Source organism: Protopterus annectens, chromosome 9.part0 (genome assembly GCF_019279795.1).
Source record: "Protopterus annectens isolate FY-2018-M chromosome 9.part0, PAN1.0, whole genome shotgun sequence".
Lineage (NCBI taxonomy): Eukaryota > Metazoa > Chordata > Ceratodontiformes > Protopteridae > Protopterus > Protopterus annectens.
The window spans coordinates 915,376,175-915,398,380 of record NC_056743.1 but is presented as its reverse complement, the minus strand read 5'-3'; the positions used below and the strand labels follow the sequence as shown (position 1 = coordinate 915,398,380).

Below are 22,206 nucleotides of genomic sequence, written 5' to 3'. Positions count from 1 at the left end.
CATTTGGACTGCAGGCTAGAGACTGCCGGCCATCATGGATTGATATCAGAGTGTACGCAAAGAGAAAGGGAAAATGGAATCCTAAGTGAAAGACATGCATTGGTAGAGTTTTTAGTTGAATATAGACCAGAAGTTGTTAAAAACAGGTAATTAGTAGGGCATATAAAATATTGTATGATAACTACAGGAATCAGTCAGAAGAAAAATGGTAAAGGCAGTTTGGATAAGCACTTTACAAGGGAACAATGGGAGGACATATGTAAGACTCCCAAATATATGCAACAAAAGAAGATTTAGAATTTTTGCTTAGAAGTGTTAGCATAGGCATTTTTATACCCCAAGCAGACTCCAAAGAATTTTTCCTCAAGTAGATGGCAAATGTTGGAGGTGTGATGGGGGAAAAAAAGAGATAAATGGGAACATATGTTTTGGGAGTGTAATGAGTTTGGCAGACTTTAAAAAATTCCTACAGAGTACTTTGTCTGAAATATTAGGTGAGCAAATGGGTGTAACTAAGGAAATTATTGTTTGAGCTGGGATACAGAATCTGAATTTCCTAGACATAGTAAGGCCTTGTTAAGTTTAATTCTGATGTCTGCCAAAAACAATTACTGGAAAATGAAAATCAACGTATAAACTAATTGTATTTGAAGTATTGAATATTGTAACAGAGATAAAAGAGCCAGAAGAGAGATCTTTAGAAAAGGATTGGAGCAATTTAAATAGAAAATAAGTGGAAATTATGGCAAAAATACATGCAAAATAATGCTTTAAAGGAGGAGTGAGGTTTAAGGAAAGGTAGGAATTGACTGATTTACATAATGTTGGATTGCTGATAATTGTATAAACGAATATATGTGATTAATGTTTGTAACTGTGAACATGTTAACATGGTTTGTTTTCTTTTATGTAAATGTATGTTTGCCTACGTCTTAAGTGATAGTTCAAAAAGGTGTTAAAAAAACAAAAAGCTGTAGTTCAGGAACTGAAACACTCTACCTCATCATAACTACAATAGAAAGGCCATCAGAAAAGAATATTAAACTGATGAACTTAGAATAACAGTACATGTGGATGAACACTACTAGCAGTACATATTAGGACAGCTTGGCACCTGAAACTTTTCCAGGCTACTAAATCCCTCCTGTTATCCTATAATGCGCTACCAGGGATGTTCCTCTCTATTCTATTGCATGCCATACCAAACAGACAACAAGCTAGTCAAAAATCACTAGATTAAGCCTGGCTCTATGACATAGGTGGTTAAAACCTTGACCCCTCACTATGACCCAGATGACCCGTTTTTTATTAGTGGGACAGATACTGGAGAAGCCAGGTGAGGGGATGGTGGGAATAAGTGGCCATTAATTGCTCATCCATTCTACAGAGAGGGTAGCAGCCCAGCCCACTGCCTGACACCTACAGATATGTAGATGTGTGACTAAAGATATATGGGGTGTAATGGCACTACACTGCTTAGAGGAATACTGCAGGAGCATTGGTTTGGCATATGTGACTTCACATATGCATCTTCCCAAAGCAGTAAATATAGAAGTCACAGCTGCCTATGGGGATTTAGGGTGGGGACCCCAATCTATGCAGATGGCAGCTTCTACCCCCAACTCAGTCCAGTCTGATCTCAGGAGAATGGATGGACCATATAGTTCTTGACATCCCTAGAATGAATGGATCATTAGAGCAGTTCAGAATTAGGACTCAATGGCCAGAAGGGGGTAGGGATACATACTGTTAGAAAACCTCTTGACCAAATCAACAAAGAGGAGGGGAAGGAGGGCAGGCACGTTAATGAGGACGGGTCTGCTTATTCCGATAGTACAGTTGTGTAAGCCTTAACATAACAGTATATGTTCAAATAATCACTGCTGCAGTAATCTTAGCTAGATGTGTTATATTCTGCTAAGGATTAACAGCCGACCAGCTTCCAGAGCTTCAGGGCACCTTACATACACCCAAACTGAGCTGACTAAAAGACAAGTTTGGATGCCAAACCCTTAAGAACTTTCCTGCCTGCCAACAGAAAGAGGGATGCTAAGCCCTGAAAGGGCAATGCTAGGAAGAATGAAAAATAAAAAAAAATCACACCCTGGCATAAACAACACACCAGAAAACACACAGAATGGTGGGAGGAAGTGTATACTGTGGCAGTGATCATTCAAACATCTGCAGTTATGGTAAGTTTGCTTACACAACTGTACTGTTCATCATATTGATCACTGCTGTAGTAACCTTAGCTATATGAGTAGATTACCCCAGCTAACTGCATTTGGGAGGTAGAAGAGAAGTGCCCAGGTGCCTCTGGAGAATGGTACTTGCAAAGCCTGATCTAGATTTAGAGAAGTAATCAAGCTTATAGTGCTTTGCAAATTATGTACAAAAGTCCAAGTTTCTGCTTTTAGAATACTTCTAGACTACAACCCTTTCCAGAATGCCTTTCCAGAATGCCTTAGGCAACAATTTGGAAATAGTTTGCTGCGACACAGGTTGTCTTTCTTCCTACCTTCACAAGAAATGAGCAATTGATCCAAAGATCTGAAAGATTTACTTCTGTTAAGATAGCACGTGAGTTGTCTGTGGACATCAAAGGAATGGAGTATCCTTTCTCTCTCATTTTTGGATTCAGGAAAGAAAATGGGGAGATGGATAGTTTGAATGAAAGTAAACTTTGATACCACTTTAGGTATAAAAGAAGATTTAGTTCTCAAAGAAACCCTGTCCCTGTGGAATGTGAGACGTGGTTGACTCACCATAAGAGCTTGTAACTCAGATACCCTTCTTGGAGAATTCAGAGCAATGAATAAAAAATGTTTTACATGGTAAAAGACCTCAAGTCAGAAAAGTTAGCTGGTTCAGATTTAGCAAGTGTTAAGTCCTGTAACACAAAATTAAGATCTCAAGGACAGGTGACCAGTTTTCTTGGAGAACTGCTATGCAAAACTCCTTTCAAAAACATTTTGACATGAGAATACATTGAAAGATGAGGATCCATGGGCAGACATGCTGAAATGGGCGATAAATGAACCTTGATAGTGGAGTAAGGAATGCCAAAAGATAGTAACACACAAATATTGTAAAACCAGATAACAACTAGCCTTGAATGGATGCTGGTTATGTTGCTGACACCAACTAAGAAACCTCTTCCATTTGCTCATATATGATTTTCTAGTAGCAGGCTTTATTGCCTCTATTAGTACCTGCTGCACATCCTCAGTAAACAGGTGCCTAAAAGGAATTAAAACCCTATCATCCAGGCAGTCAACTGAAGTTGACTGGTGCTGGGATGTATCAAAAGCTCTGTTTTTGTGTGAGTAGATCCAGTTTGTGAGGAATTTTGTGGTAAATGCCCCAAGCCATTTCCAAAAGAAGGGAGAATCATGGTTGCCTGAGCCAGAAGGGAGTGACTGCAAGGATCTTGGGTGATTCTTTCTGAATCTTCAGAAGTACCCTGGACATTACTGGAAAGGGTTGAAAAGCATGCAGAAACACTTCTGTCCAAGGCAAAGAAAGGGCATCTAGATTCCAGGCATTCTTGCATGGAGTCCTGGGGCAGAAACTTGTCAGCTGATTGTTTAGAGAGGAGACAAAGAGGTCTACTTGAGGAACTCCCAAAGATGGATCAAATCTTGGAAGACCCCCTGATCTAGTTTCTATTCATGAGGGTCTGCCCTTGTCCTGCTCAACTTGTCTGCCACATCGTTTGCTCTGACAAAAATACAAGATGTCTGTATAGTGAGATTGTGCTGTGAAGCTATATCCCAAGTTAAAACAGCTAGTCTGCAGAGGGGTACAACCTGGTTCCCCCATACTTGTTGATGTACCACATCACTGTGGTATTGTCTGTAACAACTTAGAGGTCCTAGGGATCAAAGATGATTCAGAGAGGTGAGTGTCTTGATTATAGCAAACATATCTTTTTTATATTTATCTGCTTGCATCTCTACCTGATATCCCACACACCTTGCACTTTTATCCCTCCTGAAATTGCACCCAAGCAATCTGAAATGTCTGTGGTGACTGACTGTTTTGGAACAGGGAGGGAGAAAGAAAGACCTGGATTTTAGAAGATCTGCTATCTCCAGCTTGTAATTTTTCTTCTGACAAATCCAATCATTGGAATCAGAAAAGACGAGAAGTGTTGGTGCTGGGACCAAAAAGACTTCGGACGCCATTGTATCTTTCTCATGTGGAGTCTTCCCAGGGGTATTATGATAATCACAGAACCCATAAAACCCAAAATCCTGAGGCATTCCCTCGCAGTGACCGAAGTCTGAGTGGAAAACCCTAGAAATATATCTAGATATATATCTATTTTTTTCCTTGTGGAAGAAAAGCTTTTTAAACTGTGATATCCAGTTGACATCCCAGAAGCACAATCCAAGGAGAAGAAGTGAAGAAAAACTTTTGAATATCCTCTTGGAATCCTAGCTTGTATAAGAGATCTCTCACCCAAGGGATTCCTAACACTTTGAAAAAGACTGCAAAGATAAGAAAGTCATCTAAATATGGAAAAATGTGGCTACTCTTTAGCCTTCAATGAACTATAACTGGAGGTAGACACCTTGTGAACTCACTTGGTGCAGTGTATAGTAAAAAATGTCAGGCAGATAATTGATAATGTGATCCAGACACAAAAAAACCTTCAGAAAATCCTGAAGTCTGAATGAATTGGAGTGTGATAAGCATCTTCTAAATCTAGCATTACCAGGAAACTTGAATGAGGAAAAAGGTAACAGGTTGTGAAGTAACATCATTTAGACACTATCACAAACAGGTTTGGAAAGGAAAGATCCAGAACTGGTCTCCAAGCATTTTCTTTCTTTGGCAGTAAAATATCCTTAAATAAAATATTTTTCTCACCTAGGATGGGAAACTGGTTCTAACATTCCCTGGGACAGCATGCAATGAAGAATGAGTGGAAACCAGAGAGTCTTTTCTGGTCTAGAGGATAAGGAATTTTCCCCTGGAAAGGAGGACTTTCCTCCCACTGTCATCTGTAGCCTTGATGAATTAACTTCAATACCCATTTGTCTGAAACTGTTGCCAAAGTGAAAATTAGAAGTTATGTACCTACCATAACGTTCCATGTTAGTTGTCTTCTCTCGCCTTCTTTCTTACTGGATGGGTTCGGAGCCGATCCTCGGCTCCGACTCGGCACTTGCTAAGCTCGAGAGTCACTTTTACCAGCTCGAGGCAGCCCCATATCCCATGATGCAAGGCGGTAATTACCCAGATCTCGTTTGGTATCTAGAGGAAAAACTGCCTATAAAAACTTTCCGCTAAGGAAAGAGAAACAACTAACCTAAAAAGGCTGTAAGGGAAACCAGGTAATCAAGGACAAGAACTATCTGGTGTCCAAGGAAGAAAAATCTTCCAGAGAAAAAAGGGGAGATCAAGGTCTGTCCAGGCTAGGGGGACAGGAGGGAGGGACGCAAGAAAGAAGGCGAGAGAAGACAACTAACATGGAATGTTATGGTAGGTACATAACTTCTAAATGTTAAGTTGTCAATCTCGCCTTCATTCTTGCTGGACGGGACCGCGTCCCTAGCACCTCTATCCTGGGTGGCTCAATGGAACAGACTCTTGAGAACAGTGGAACCAAAGCTTGCCCTGTCCCTGGAGGCCAAATCCAATTTGTAATGAGCAACGAAGGTATGAAGAGTGGCCCAAGTGGCCGCTGCACAAATAGTATCTAAGGGCAGCCTAGCCTGAAAAGCTGTAGAAGTGGCTAGACCTCTTGTGGAATGAGCTTTAGGTTTTGAGTTCAGCTGTTTGCCCCTAAGCTGATAAATGTCAGAAATGGTGGAAGATAGCCATCTGGATAAGGTCACTTTAGAAACAGGGAGACCATTTTTATTTTCAGCATAAGAAAGGAAGAGCTGATCGGACTTCCTAAATTGCTTTGTTCTGTCCAAGTAATATCTGAGTTGGCGATGAACATCTAGATAATGCAATTGTTGTTCCGCCATGTTAGAATAATTTGGAAAAAATACAGGGAGATCAATGGATTGGTTTAAATTTGTCTTAGAAGCAACCTTGGGCAAAAAGGATGGATTGGTTCTCAAGGATACTCTGTCTTTGTGGAAGACCAAATAAGAGGGACGAACACAGAGGGCGTGAAGTTTAGACACTCTTCTAGCCGAGGTAATAGCGACTAGAAAAAGAGTCTTCCAAGAAAGAAACTTTAATGAACAGGAAGCAGCCGGTTCGAAAGGGGGAAGTATCAAGGATGTCAGTACTAAATTTAGGTCCCACTGTGGCGGAGGTTCTCTAACAGGGGGTTTAAGAAGGAACACTCCTTTGAGAAAGGCTTTACAAAGTTTGTGGAACATAATGTTGTGGTCTGCAAACCAGACATGAAAATTCGAGATTGCAGCCAACTGAACTTTGATTGTGGAAGACGAAGAACCTGAGTGAAAAATTTCCGCTAGGAAATCCAAGACCGACTGAATAGGGGCAGTAAAAGGGTCTATGTTTTTAGATTTTGCCCAAAAGGAGAAGCGTTTCCACTTGCTAGTGTAAATTCTCCTGGTAGAGGGCTTAAGAGAAGCTACTATGATATCTCTAACGGGGTTAGAGATCATAGGAAGCCTGGCTAAGGAAGGAAGTGGAGCAACCAAGCTGTGAGGTTGAGGGAAGGAACGGACCGGTGCAGTTGACCCGACTGGTGGGTCAGAAGATCTGGAACTGGGTCCAGATGCCAAGGCTGCACCAAAAGATGGCGATGAAGGAACGGGAACCAAATTTGTCGAGGCCAGTAAGGGGCAATGAGAATCATTTTGGCTCTCAAGACGGTAGCTTTCTGGAGTACTTGTGGTATCAAAGGAAAGGGAGGAAAGGCATAAAGGAGTCCCCGAGGCCAATCTTGGGAAAGAGCGTCTCTGGGGGGATGGCCCGGAAGTGGGAAGAGAGAGAAGTCTGGGCATTTGCTGTTTTGGGGTGTAGCAAAAAGATCACAGCATGGGCGGCCCCACTTCTGAAAAATCTCCTCTACAATGGATTGCTTGAGAGACCACTCGTGAGGCATGAGAATAGCTCTGCTCAATCTGTCCGCTATTATGTTGGTTTTCCCGGGGATATGCATTGCTACCAGAAACCGATGAGAGGAGATCGCCCATTGCCAAAGTCTGAGAGCTTCTCGACATAAGGGATAGGACTTGGTTCCACCCTGCTTGTTGATGTACCACACGACGGACATGTTGTCCGTGTGAACTGCAATAGTCCCTAAAGGAAGAAAGTCGTGGAGGGCTTGCAACGTTAAAAGCACTGCTCTCATCTCTAGGACATTTATGTGCAGGTGGTATTCGAACGGTTGCCACGTGCCATGAACCATCCTGCCCTGATAATGCCCACCCCACCCGATCAGGGAGGCATCCGAAGTGACCGTGGCTACTGGGGCCGGAGGAACAAATGGTCTGCCCTGATGGACTAGAGGAGAGGAAATCCACCTGGATAGATGGTTCTTGCAGGTTTGTGTCACCAGAATCCTGTGACGCATGGGAAGCTGCTGGAAAGACCATTGGGTGAACAACATCCACTGTAGGAGGCACATGTAAAAGCGGGCCAGAGGAAGTAATGTAATTGCAGCTGCCATGAGGCCCAACACTTTCAGGACCAACCTGGCTTGTACCCTTTTGCTGGACAGGATGATCCGAACATGGTTTTGGATATCTAGGATTCTTTGACTTGTTAGGTTTGCTGACATCCGAGTAGTGTCTAGATTTGCGCCTATAAAGGTAATAGATTGGCAGGGCGACAAGGAAGACTTTTTGAAGTTGACTGAAATTCCTAAGTGACCGCAGAGACGTAGAGTATAATCTCTGGCTTGGAGAAGTTGATGCCTGGTGGTGACTGAGAGGAGCCATTCGTCGAGATACAGAAACACCTGGAATCCTTGACGTCTCAGGTGAGCCGTGACCACTGCCATGCATTTGGTGAACACTCTGGGGGCTGTAGTGAGGCCAAAAGGCAGGGCTCTGAATTGAAAATGACTGGTCCCCAGCCGAAAGCGGAGAAAACTTCTGGAGCGTCTGTGAATCTTTATGTGATAGTACGCATCCTGAAGGTCTATGGAGCACATCCAGTTGTCTTTGCCCAGAAAGGGCAAAATCGATTGAAGTGTGACCATCCGAAATCTTGTCTTTTTGACAGATTTGTTGAGCCTGCTGAGGTCCAATATTGGTCTCCAGTCACCCGTCTTTTTGGGGACCAAAAAGAACCTTGAGTAGATTCCGGACTCTAAATGATCTTTTGGTACTGGCTGGATGGCTCTTTTCCTTAGAAGCTTTGACACCTCTAATCTTGCAATTTCCCTTAGACCGGGTGGTACGTCTGGAAGGGAACCTTTTTGAGGGAAGGGGCTTTCCTCGAAAGGAATCTTGTAACCCTCGGATATGATCGACTGTACCCATTTGTCTTGAGAGAGGGAAAGCCAGGCTTCTGGGTACAGCGACAATCTTCCCCCGACTGCCTCCAAGGGTGGGTAGTCGGGCAACACCTCAGGGATGCTGAAAGGGCTTGTCAGAGAGAGGCTCTCTGGAGCCCTGGTTCTGCGGACCCCCTCTGCCCCTAGGGCGGCGTCTGTTATTATTACTCCCTCTGCCTCTGGGGGGTAAACTGACCACGTGCGTCAGGCGTGACTCCTTGTGGTTTCCGGAACCACATTTTCCCTCCCTTCTGACCTTTGGGGTAAGGTCTAGAAGGAGTGGAGAAACGGACTCCTACGGCAGAAAGAGTCTTGCCGTCCTGCTCGCACCTGGTCAAAGTGTCCTTCACCTGAGGGCCAAACAATGTTGTCCCATCAAAGGGAGAGTTTGTGAAGGATGCCTTAAAGGGGTCTGCAAAATTACAGAGCCGCATCCAGGACTGGCGTCTGAGGGCCACTCCTGTGCCTGCAGCTCTACTCGCTCCATCGGCTGCATAAGAAATGAGCCGCATGGAGGAGTTGGTTATGGAATTTAGGATTCCCAGCTGAGAGGCGATCTTTTCTTGAGCCCCTGCTGCTGACGGATCCTGTACTACTTCACCTAGTTCTTTGAGGATGTCTCTCTGAAGTCTGGTGAAGTGACACAAATAATTCAGCGAACGCATAGCAAAGGTCGCTGAGGAAAACTTCCACTTGCCATACCTGTCCATAGTCCTCGACTCCTTGTTAGGAGGATGGACTGGCACGAAAGGATCTGCAAGTTCCTTCTTGGTGGCGGCCGCCACCACCACCATGGCATCAACCGGGACACCCTTAGTAAGAAACTGCTTTTCAGCGGGGGCCGTGATAAACTTTGAAGGTCTCCTGGGGACTGGTTCCACCGAATCAGGAGATGCCCACGCCTTTCGAGCTATAACTTCCATAAGGGGGTCGAAAGGCGGAGACACTCAGGAGGTGGAGGGTCGAGATCCAAAAGCCTCCAGGTATACCGATTCATCCTCGGAGGGATTAATGGAGGGCCAGTTCCCCCTCTGTTTCAGGAGTTCAAGGATGTCTGAAAAGGAGACATACTCAGAGGGAGATCTTGGGGACCCCTCCGACTCATCTAAATCGGTATCTGATGTTGTAGACTCAGGGGAGTCTATATGCTTCCTCTTGCAGGTCCTTTTACGCGGGGGTTCATCTGAAGGATCAGGAGAAACCTCGGAAGAGGAAGTCCTTCCCAATGGGGAAACCTGGGGCGATGGATCCCTGGGTCCGGGTGCAAGAGAGCGGGAAGAGGCATCTACAGGCACCATAGAGGGAGGAGCTAAAGGAACCGACTGCTGGCTAAGCTCTGGGGCTAGCACACTCCTCATCACCTCGAAGGCTCCCCTCCAAGGGAGGGCCGAGAGATCCCGCTCCGAAGAAACAGAGATCCCTGGTCCCACCGAAAGGGAAGGCTCCGAAGCAGATGTTGGGGCTGAGCTCACCAAGGCCGAAGCTCCGAGAGGGAGAACAGGGTCGGACAAGGGTCCGATGCCTCTCGCCCCCTCTGAACCGACCAGGGAAGCCCGACGCCCGGATCCCTCCAAGGAAGGTCTCAAGGAGGAGATAGGAGTCGAGGACGATGAAGCCGAAAGGTGAGGCATCGGCTCCGAAGCAGCAACAGTCACGGTACCAATAATCTCCGGCTCCGAACTCTGTAGGAGAGTCGAAGGAGGAATTTCAGGGGGATGTAGAATAGCTGACGTCTGATGAGACGGGCTATGGAGCATCTGGGCTAGTGCCTGTGACTTTAATAGCCTACTTACCACTCTCTCTAAGTCGTGGTCTGAGAGCCTGGAAGACCTCGATGATCGGCTCCGATGGCTCCGCTCTGAAAGCAAGGGAGAGGCTGGAGCTGAGTGAATAGATTCCAAAGAAGGAGATCTAGACCTCTTCTTGGATGGAGCCATCGGAGCCGAGGAACGTTTGGCTCCAGGCGGAGCCGACAACTTGTCGGCTCCGAGAGGAGACAAAGATATCTCGGCTCCAGCCGGAGCCGAGACATGCTTCGACGCTAGGGTGTCGGCTCCAGACGGAGCCGACACAGGTGCCGATGCCAGGGTATCGGCGCCGGCTCAGAAGCTTCCAACAAGGAAGGATCAGCTCCGGACGGAGCTGATGTCGACTCCGGCGGAGTCGGAACCAAGACCACAGACTTGGACACCGAAGCCTGGGTCTTGGGAGGCTTAGAGGACTTCCCGGAGCCGACTTTAGCTGGGGAGCTCTCTGGTTTAAGAAGACCCCTTTGGATCAACTTATTTCTACGTTCCTGCAGGACTCTCTGGCTGAAAGAATGACATATAGCACAGGAGTCCTGCAGGTGTAGGGGTCCCAGGCAATAAATACAAGAAGTGTGACCGTCTGTCAGAGACATCTTCTGACAGCACGAGTCACACTTCTTGAAACCTGAGACCCTAGTATCTTTGGACATGTTTCGGTCCTAAAACACTCACACACACCAATCAGTCCAACAAAGACACTAACCACTAAAAAATGATTAATAACTAACAAAATTAGTTATTAAATTACAGTGACACAACACACACACACACACACCTGAGGGAAATCCTGACAGGAACTGTGAGGGTGGGAAAGGCATAAGGCCCGAAAAACTGAAACTAAGAGAACTAAGAAAAAGGGGTATGGAGCTAAGTGAAAAGTACACTGAAGGACTGAATGAAGACTAAAGGACTAAAAATTAGGGGTTTTTTTTCACCTAAAACCTGACAAATAGCAAGAAAAATATCACTTACCAGGAGCTGGTAAAAAGGATGACCTCATTAGCGAAGCGGCAAACGAGATCTGGGTAATTACCGCCTTGCATCATGGGATATGGGGCTGCCTCGAGCTGGTAAAAGTGACTCTCGAGCTTAGCAAGTGCCGAGTCGGAGCCGAGGATCGGCTCCGAACCCATCCAGCAAGAATGAAGGCGAGATTGACAACTTAACATGTAGAGATTTAGACTTTCTGAAAGAAAAAAAGAGCTGCTAGGGTGGGAGTGGGAACAAAGTTTCTTAAATAGTCACTCTTTTTTGTCTGCTCTTGGTTGTGGGAGTTTCCAGAATTCTTGGAATCCCATTGACATTTATTCTTAAATATATGTTTATTTGTATTTTGTTGAGATTGTTTGTTTTGTTTCTTACCAAAACTGGATGAGGAGTTAGAGAATCCTTTGGAAATTTTCGAAAAGGAGGGCTGAAAATCTTAGAAATTCCCTATATCACCCTACCACTTTCATCACACATTTTGATCACTTTTGCAGCAGAGGGACTAAAAACTAAATCTCTGTCTAAACAAGAATTTAAAATCTTATTTGTAATATCATCTGGGAGATTGAGAACACAGCCATGCAAACCTCCTCAAAACAATACCAGTGGCCTTAGCCCCTGAAGAAGTATCAAGTGTCATACACACACTGTATGCAAGTCACTTGAACAACAGAATAAATTAAATTATTTAAAGCATTGTTTTCCTCACAAGAAGAAACTATGGCAAAATTAGAAGTTATGTACTCACCATAACGTTCCATCTGAGTAGGTGTATTCATTTGTCTGCAACCTGTGGGTTATGGATCCGATATCGGATCCGAACCGGCATGGTTTTCCAGCTATGGATCCAAGCTCTCAGCTCCTCCCCTCACCCATAATGCCCTGCTCTACCCTCATGACCTCAGATCGAGTTTGCCAACAGCAACAACACCCTGAAAAGGGTAACAGATAATATGCAGGAAACTGAAAGGCCAGGGGGATAGGAGGGCGGGATGGTTGCAGACAAATGAATACACCTACTCAGATGGAACGTTATGGTGAGTACATAACTTCTAAATCTGAAGTAGGAGATTCATTTGTCTGCAACCTGTGGGACAGAGTCCCCAGCTACCTGAATTTTGGGCGGCCATCATGGAAGGATATTCCGGAGCACCGCGCAGCCAAATGATGCTCTACCCCTAGATGCAAGATCCAACTTATAGTGGGAGATAAAAGTATGAGATGAAGCCCACGTGGCTGCAGCACAAATATCATCTAGAGGAATCCTAGCCTTGAAGGCTGCCGAGGTAGATACTGACCGGGTTGAATGGGCATGAACACCCTCCGGTGCGGGCCTTCCTGAAGCTTGATAAGCCAATAAGATGCACTGTGAAATCCAGCGTGACAGAGAAACTTTAGAAATTGGCTTGCCCAAATTAAATTTTGCAAAGGAAATAAACAACTGGTCGGATTGCCTATGACCAGCCGTCCTGTTTAGATAAAATCTAAGTTGCCTGTGGACATCTAATGAGTGAAGCTTATATTCATCTTTGTTCTCATATTTAGGGAAGAAAACAGGGAGGTTAATGGACTGATTAATGTTTGCTTCAGAAGCGACTTTAGGAAGGAAGGACGGGTTGGTCCTGAGGTAGACACGGTCCGGATGAAATACCAAGTAAGGAGGTTTAGCTGATAAAGCTTGAAGCTCTGAAACTCTCTTGGCCGATGTAATGGCTACCAAAAAGGCTGTCTTGTAAGACAAGAATTTGAGATCCACCGTAGCCGCTGGTTCGAAAGGGGGGGCGGTCAAGGCCTGGAGAACCAAAGAGAGGTCCCAAGGAGGAACCGCTTGTTTTACAGGGGGCCTGAGAAGAAAAGTACCTTTAAGGAAAATTTTACACAACTTGGCTGACATAAGAGGATTAGAGTCATGGCCAATGTGATAATGAGAAATTGCCTCCAGTTGTACTTTGACTGTGGAACTGCTGGCACCATCGTTAAAAAGAGTAGTTAGAAAGTCAAGCACTAAGGGGAGAGGAACCGTGAAGGGATTCAGGCCTTGCCGCCCACAAAGAAAACCGTTTCCACTTGCTGCGGTAGACCTTCCTAGTGGACGGTTTATGAGCTGCCACCAGAATTGCCTTAACAGGTGACGAAATACCGGGAGTCCTGATCAAGAGTGGAACTGGAGCAGCCAAGCGGTCAGCTTCAGGTTGTCCAGATTCGGAGGAGGTATGCAGGATGGATGGGATATCAGATCCGGAATGGGATCTAGAATCCAAGGAGGATTCACCGAGTGAGACCTTAGGAAGGGGAACCAGATCTGTCGAGGCCAAAATGGAGCAATGAGAATCATTCTGCAACCCACCCGAGAGGCTTTCTGAAGAACTTGGAGCATCAGAGGCAAGGGTGGATAAGCATACAAAAGACCGGGTGGCCAAGCATGCACCAGAGCGTCTCTTGGGGAACCTCCGGGGGGAGGTATCAGAGCGAAAAAACTGTCGCACTTGGTGTTTGAGGGAGAGGCAAAAAGATCGCATGAAGGAGTTCCCCACCGTGCGAATATGCGTTCCGCTAATTGACAATTGAGAGACCACTCGTAAGGGGTCAGAATGGTGTGACTGAGCTTGTCCGCCAGGATGTTGGACTGACCCGGAATGTGCGTTGCTATTAGAAAGCGGTTGGTGGAGATTGCCCATTCCCAAACTCTCATGGCTTCTCGACAAAGAGGGTAAGACCTTGTTCCCCCTTGCTTGTTGATGTACCAGACCACAGACATGTTGTCCGATTGAATCGCAATTGTTCCCAAGGGAAGAAAATCCTGAAGTGCTAGCAACGCTAAGAGCACTGCTCTCATCTCTAGAACGTTGATATGCAGTAAGGTCTCTGAATCGTTCCACGTGCCTTGGACGGTCCGGCCCGCAAATGCCCCCCACCCGAAGCGGGAGGCGTCCGTGGTCACCGTGGCGAGAGGGGGAGAAGCACAAAATGGGCGGCCCCCGTGGAGATCTGGGGAGTGAAGCCACCACAAGAGGGACCGCTTGCAAGCCTTGCTGATCGCAATGGGATGATGCATAGGGAGAGCAAGGTATGACCACTGTACTAAGAGAGTCCACTGGAGGATGCGCATATTGAGCCTGGCAAGAGGGAGAAGTGTTATAGCAGACGCCATGGACCCTAGAGCCCTCAGGACCAACTCCGCCGGAACAGAACTTGAGTGGAGAATGGCCCGCACCTGGAGCTGCAGATTTTGAACTCTGTCCACAGTGAGGAAGGCTCAGAACTCCTTGTGTCTAGCCTGGCCCCTATAAAATCTAAGAGCTGTGTGGGCGCCAGGTTGGATTTCTTTGTATTTATTGTAATGCCCAGAAAAGGAGCAAGATGGAGAAAGGAGTCTCTCGCCAATAATAGTAGATGCCTTGTTGGGGCGGTAAGAAGCCAGGCGTCCAGGTAGGGAAAGACCTGCACCCCCTGAAGCCTCAGGTGGGCCGCTACCACTGCTAATACTTTGGTGAACACCCTGGGGGCTGTGGTGAGACCAAAGGGAAGGACCCGGAACTGGTAGTGACTGGCTCCCAGCCGGAAGCAGAGGAACCTCCTGGAGCGCCTGTCCATCAGGATGTGGTAGTACGCGTCTTTGAGGTCTATCGAGCACATCCAGTGATTTTCTCCCAGAAGGGGGAGAATAGATTGCAGAGTGACCATTCGAAATTTTCTTTGGTGACTGCCAGATTCAAGAGAGAAAGGTCTAGAATTGGTCTTAGTTCCCCCGTCTTCTTTGGCACTAAAAGAACCTGGAGTAGAACCCTGATCCGATCTGGTCTGGGGGGACGGGCTGGATGGCTCTTTTCTTTAGCAGATGGCCAATTTCTGCCAAAGCGGCCTCCCGTTGACCGGGTGGAACGTCTGGGAGGGACTTCAACTTTGGAAAGTGAAGAAAAGGGATGCGATATCCTCTGGATATGATTTGGAGAACCCAGCGGTCTGATGTTATGGACTCCCATGCCGCTAGGTGCCCCGAAAAACGTCCCCCGACTGCCTCCAGAGTGGAGCAGTCGGGCAACCCCTCAGGGTTGCTGTGCGGGCCATTCAGAGAAAGGTTCCCTGGACCCGAAGTTTCTGGGAGCCCCTCTGCCTCTAGGGCGGCGTCCTCCCTGTCCTCCTCTGCCACGGAAGGACTGGTTGTCCGGAGCAGGCTGGGACTGCTGCGACTTCTGGAACCACATCTTTTTCTGACCCTTTTGGTTCCTAGAGTAGGGCCTCTGGGGTGCAGAGAAGCGGATTCCAACGGCAGACAGCGTCTTCCCGTCCTTCTCGCTCTGGGTCAACGTTTTGCGAATGGTTTTGCCAAAGAGAGCAGAACCATCAAAGGGGGCGTTCGCAAATGACGCTTTGAAGGGCTCAGAAAAATCGCAGTGACGGAGCCAGGCCTGACGTCTAGTGACTAGGCCTGCCCCTGCGGCTCTAGCGGCGCCTTCCGTAGCGTGGGAGAGTAGCCGCATAGAGGTATTAGTAACTGACCTAAGAGTGGCCATGCGGGTGGAGTGCAGCACCCTGTCCTCCTCCGACATGGACTCTGGGGGAGATGCAGCGTATTCTTTAATGAGATCTCGCTGCATCCTAATGACGTGTGCCAAGTAGTTCAGCGCCCTTACCGAGAAGGTCGCTGAACTAAACATCCGCTTCCCCAAGCGGTCCATCATCCGAGACTCCTTGCTCGGGGGATGGACTGAGGGACTCTCCTGAGCAAGTTCCCTCTTGTTGGCCGCCGCCGTCAACATGGCATCTACCGGAGGCCCCTTACTCCAATGGGCACGGTCGGACGGTGGGCTAAGGATCCTATTGGGCCTCTTAGGAATTGGCTCCATGGTGTCCGGTTCCTTCCATGCCCTGGTGGTAATGAGGTCCACCAGGGGTCGGCAGGAGGGGACACCCAAGAGGTAGACGGGCCCGCTTCAAATGCCTCCAAGAACACGGACTCGTCCGAGGAAGACTTGGGGGCAGACCACCCCCCCCCTTATACGGAGCATTTCCATGATGTCTCCAAATGAGACATCCTCGGGGGGTGACCGTGGGGAGCCTTCCCCTTCCTCCAAGTCCGTGTCTTCCGTGAGAGACTCGGGGGAGTCAACGTGCCTCCTTTTGCACGTATGCTTGCGAGGGACATCCTCTGGGGGGCTGTCAGAGGACTCCTCGCAAGCAGCAACTTGTTCCATTGGAGCAACTTGAGACACAGAAGCGGGCTGACCCAAGGGGCGGATGGTGGAAGCCTGGCCCAGTGCAGAGGGAGCGCAGGACGGAGCCGAACAAGTGCCGGGGTCCAGAGACCCTCAACAGGGCCCTCTCCACTACATCGACGCCGAAGGGAGCCGACCTCGACCAAAGGATCCGACAATCGGCTCCCCTCGGATCCGAAGAGTGGATCGGAGCCGGCGCCGCCGGATCCGAAGGACAGTGCGCCCGACACAGACGGTGCCGAAGGAGCACTGATCCCCCCGGATCCGAGGCTCGGATCCAGGCTCCGAGAGGTCGGATCCGATGCACTCGAGGGCAGGGTTGGATCCGAAGTACAAAGTACTATCGGCGCCGACCCACCCCCGACTCCGAAGCTGCTCGGCTCCAGCTGCTCCGAACCCGGATAGCGGGTCGGAGAAGGAGCAATCGGTTTGAAAAAGGGTGTTGAGCTCCCCCCCAGAGGGGGGGGAGGCAAGAGCACTCCCATCTGCATCTGGGCCTGGATGAACCTTCTCATCATCCGGTCCAGATCAGCATCCGAAAGGCTATACGTGGATCTCGACGAGGCTACCAAGGTAGGCCTGGAGTGCCTCCTCGATAGCCTCGACGGAGATCGGGTCTCCTCCTCCTCAGGTCCCGGTGAAAAACACACTGGAGACCGGAGCCGAGAAGGAGGAGACCGAGCCGACAATGGAGCCGACAATGGAGCCGGGGGAGAAGCCAGCTTGGCTGGCAGGGCCAAAACAGAGGTCTCGGCCCGCCGCTTATGGTGCTTCTCCCTCCGGTCCCTTTTCTTAGCATCCCTCTCCTCCGAACCAGAAACGGGAGGTTGAGTCCCAGGAGGAGGAGGGGGTGCCGCAGAGGTAATAACCGTAGGCACGGTTACTCCGGAAGGAGCGGAGGTCGGAGCCGAGTCCGGCGGTAAAAGGCCCGCCAAAACAAGCTTGGACCTCCGCTCCTTCAATGCCCTGGGGTTGAACCCTGCACAAATGGAACATCCAGATGTGAGGTGTTCAACCCCCAGGCATCTAACACACCGAGTGTGGCCATCAGCTGGGGAAAGCTTATGGCCACACTCGGAGCATTTAGAAAATATAGACTTAGGTTGGTTTGCCATCCTAGTCTAACAAAGTAGTTACCAAACTAAAGTAACTAAACAACCAATACACACACAGGCCCAACACACACACTCTACGCCAACAGCGAGGGAGGGATATAACTTTTAGATTAACTCTAAAAAGGAAAAATATCAAAGGGGAAACCTACACTTTCACACAAAAAAATCAATAAAAACTTTAAAATTCTGATTTTAAACAGTAAAACTACCACTTAGCTTGAGAGCTTGAGAAACAAATCCAGTCACCATGCACGGCAAACGAGATCTGAGGTCATGAGGGTAGAGCAGGGCATTATGGGTGAGGGGAGGAGCTGAGAGCTTGGATCCATAGCTGGAAAACCATGCCGGTTCGGATCCGATATCGGATCCATAACCCACAGGTTGCAGACAAATGAATCTCCTACTTCAGATCATTTCTTACACTTACACAATGAGTCAGGACAAACTTCAACATTTAAGCTTGACAATTCAAAATGTGAATACCAAAATTGCAGAATCATACATTTTTCCCACACTTGTCAATAATGTTTCCATCTTTAATAGAAACAGTATGATTAGAATGAACTAAGTGTTTAGCAGCAGTAGTATTAATTCAAGTTGTAGCTACTGAATCAGGTTTGGGAAGAATGTATAAAAACTTAAAATGCTGAGGAACTTTATACATCCTATTTGCCTTTTTAGGGGCAGTTGGCTGACTGTCAGAAAAACTGCAGACAGTAACACACACACACACATCTTCCAAAGCTGACAAAACCAGAAGCATGGGTGCAGGTTCTGGTCATCTCTTCTGTAATAGCTCATAGTATTTTTAGATGGATTGAGAAACCTCAGTGTTCTCCCACTGAAAGCACTGCCACATTGCAGAAATGGTCTCAGAGAAAGAGAACCCCCACAGGGAGAGTCAGAAGTTGAGTTTTGTATGTCTTAATCAGAAATCTGAGGAGAAAATCCTATATCTGTACCTTCATCCTTCTGTCCAGATTTAAACCCCCCACAGGGAGAGTCAGAAGTTAAGTTTTGTATGTCTTAATCAGAAATCTGAGTAGAAAATCCTATATCTGTACCTTCATCCTTCTGTCCAGATTTAGAGTCTTGAATTTGTTCGGGAAAGGAGATATATCCCTCTTTCTTTTACCAGAAACTGCTTTACAAGAGGGATCAATAGCCTGAATTAAACTCTGATCCAGACCAGTAAACCATTCCTAAGTAAATTTGAGGAGGAGCAGATACATATGTAGTCTTCTGTTTTTTTTTTTTTAACAGGAAAAATGGGACCAACAGTGATATTAATGACAGCAGCAGCTTCCCCAGGGATGGGTATAACATTCTGACAAAAAAGGGAAGCTTTCTTCATTCCCTTTCCAAGGACTGAGAAAAGTGGCTCTTCCTTGCTCACTGAAGGGCCCAGTAGCTGCACAGGATGTGGCTTTACTCCTGGTTCATAGTGGCTATGGGTACTACACCAAATGGATAAAGGAAAAAGATGATTGGTCTTAAATACAACTAATGGCAACAACAGATTCAGCCACCTGCGGCTGAGGCAAATTGCTATCCTGCTTTCATGGCAAAGGCTATTTGGTTCTTTTTGTGGCTAGAAGAAGGACCGACCATGGCACTGACAGATTGTTTCATGGTCAAGCCGAAAATGGTGCTTCTTTCCCAGGAAAAAGCAGCAACATTTGCCAGTAAAGTCTTTAAAAGTCAGTTTTTCACAGATAAACACAATCAAAAGTACTTTAAAACACTTTGCCAGCCCACAAGGTAAAATAAACACAATTTTTCTGCAGAAAACATGGTTTTCATTTACTTTAAACAACTTTTAACAGACAGGAAAAAAGAGTGCTGTCCTTTAAAAGTACAGTACAGTCTTGTGACAGTCCACTAAAACACAAACTTCTACCTTTAAAATAACTTTCCCTTTAGAAGAAAGTGTCAGTAATAAATAGAATTGTTAAATGGAAGTTTTTTCCCCCAAAGGGAGCTTATCTGCTCAGCAAAGGAACTTCACAAACTGACCATTGCTACTTGAATGCCTCAGGGGAGTGTATTCTTTGGTGGAAGTAAAGTACTGAAGGGCTTGGCTCCCAGACATGTCTTTTAATCATCTCAGCTTGAACTGACTGACAGTTTGGGCAGGTGGAAGTTACCCTGAAGTTTTGGAAGTTATTCAGCTGTTATATCCTTTGCAGGATATAACCCATGTAGCTAAGGCTACTGCAGCAGTGATCAATATGATGAGCAGCTAGCTTTATGGTAGGTACATAACTTTTGCTTCTGGTTTGATGAGGCCAACCATCATTAACAGCAGACCAGAGTCCCAAGCTAAGCCTTCTAGGTGGTTTCCCTCCTGAGACCTCAAAGAAAGATGCAGACCATAATATCCTATCTAAATTATAGCATCTTGCAAAGGTATTCAGTGAAGACCACATAGCTCCTGCACAAATATCATTCATCCATAGCTGCACTACAGAAAAAAAGATTGTGGGGTAACTACTGCTCTTGTACAGCATGTCTTTGGATCAGAGGATAAAGACATTATAGCTTTCAAAACAAAATTTTTGTAGTCTTTTAGCCATTTAACTGAGGTCATTTTGGATATTTTGCTTCTAAGTTTCTTATCTGAAAAAGAAATAAAGAGCTGAGAATCTTTTTTTATTGATTTACTTATATTGGCATTGAAGGTATATTGTCTATATACATTCATACAAAATAAAAAGAAGTTTAGAAAGAAAACTGGTAAAGGGATAGACAAGTTGAAATTAGTTTTAGTAGATGTTTTAATATATACCCTATCCTAATGAAAGATTAGACAACTGACTAAGCCTGCAAGTCAAATATCCTTTTATATGACGTGATGGCCACAAAGAACAGAATTTTCCAGGATGAATATGTTAATTGTGCAGATGATGCTGAATCAGAAAGGGGTTTGTTAGTTTCTCCAACCTAAAGCGACATCACTGAGGAATGGATTCCTTAATAGGCAGTCTCAGCAGAAAGGTACCCTTAAGAAAAACTTTGCCAGCCTTTAAAGAGGCTAAAGGTGAAAACTTTGTGCCTTGATCAGAGTTGTAAATGTTTACCAAATTAACCTTAACTGGCAAATAATTCAGTTCACAATCAAAACTTTGTGAATGGTATGTCAAAATAGAAGGTGCAGGGTCTGTGAAATCACCAAGACCTTTTGCTGAAGCCCATATACATCTTCACAATGTTAGGTTTTTGGGAAAATCTCAATTACTCTGGATTGAAAAACTTGGTTAATGACTGTCAGTGGAAGAGAAGAAACCATGTGTCAAGATCTAAAGAGTGAATAACCTTGTGGGGCTTGGTGGAGGGATAATATAGTAGTGTCCTGAAGGGACAGAGGTAGAGAGGATTCTCCAAGAGATGAGACATGATGAAGAAAACCATATTTGTTTAGGCTAAACCAAGGCTTTCAGAGTGATACTGGACTTGTGTTTTGCCTTTCTGACTGAACATCATCATCAGGGGAAATGGGGTTAGAGAGTCCAGGGGGCCGGGGACTTCCAAGTTTTGCTGCACACTGATCAACAGCATAGCTTCAACTCTCCCAGTGTGAAAACAGAAACTGAGAAAAAGAAGTGCCATTGACATTTTTTTTTTTTTTTGGTAAAATTCTTTTACTGGCTAGTAAATGCACTACCTGGAAGCCAGCAAAGAATTTTGTAAGCATGTAGGCTTTAAAAATAAGACAAAATGATGAAAGCCAAAAAAATGCTAAGCTTCTTATAATTCCAACCATAGCAGCTTGTTTGTTTTCTTCGCCCAAATGTTCAGTGGAGTCCAGATGTCTGCAGCTGAGGGCTGCTGTGCATTCTTTTCTGAATTAAATTTACAAAGACTCATTGTACATTTCCTTGGAGACAAACTGACTGCAGGTGCAAGCAGTTAATCTTGAGAATTCTGAGTATTCTTTCCTGATGGAAATGCATATTTGAAGGTACAATGGCAAGCAGTTCAGTGAAACAAAATAACTTTGAAATTATGGAAAGTGAATAAGAGGTAACGTTCCTAGCAGCCTTAATACTTTAATGCAGTCAATAGAACATTGTATAATTTAGTTTTATTTAAAAATAACCAGTGCACTTTTTCTTAGGGATAAAAGTTAACGTTTTCTCAAAACATACAAGCTGATTTTCATATCTAGGAGAGGAGGAGTGATACGAAAAAAACAGACAGTGTGAGATGGAGCATAGGCTATAGCATGTGCTTTAGCATGGGTAACCTTAATTTTAGGTTAGAAAATGCCTGTCCATGCAGCTGTCAATTTGAGAACAATTTTTCCCTGTGGAGGGTTAAAATGCATGTTTTGAAGATGTGCATATGTTTGTGTTAGTTCCAAGTTAATAGGGGATGGGGTGTTTTGTACTTGGTTTGTTTTGTTAATTCCAAGTTAATAGGGGATGGGGTGATTTGTACTTAGTTTTTTTTTTTTTTTTAGCATTTTCATTAAAACAAAAAGTCTTGAAAAATGTGATACAGGTTCAAACAAAGATGAGAAGAGACAACTATACAGAAGAGCAGCCTGTCCAACATTAATATATGCATGTGATACAAAATCTGGAAATACACATACAAAAAAAATCTGTCATGTATAATAAGTGTGAGCAATAGATGTT

At 45.7% G+C, this 22,206-nt stretch overlaps 1 protein-coding gene across 2 annotated transcripts in view; it reads left to right on the top strand.

Annotated features, from left to right (window-relative positions):
• STAT6 (signal transducer and activator of transcription 6) overlaps nt 1-22,206 on the top strand; it is a 2,965,055-nt gene that overhangs the window by 1,648,207 nt on the left and 1,294,642 nt on the right. The gene's annotated exons all lie outside the window — the stretch shown is intronic.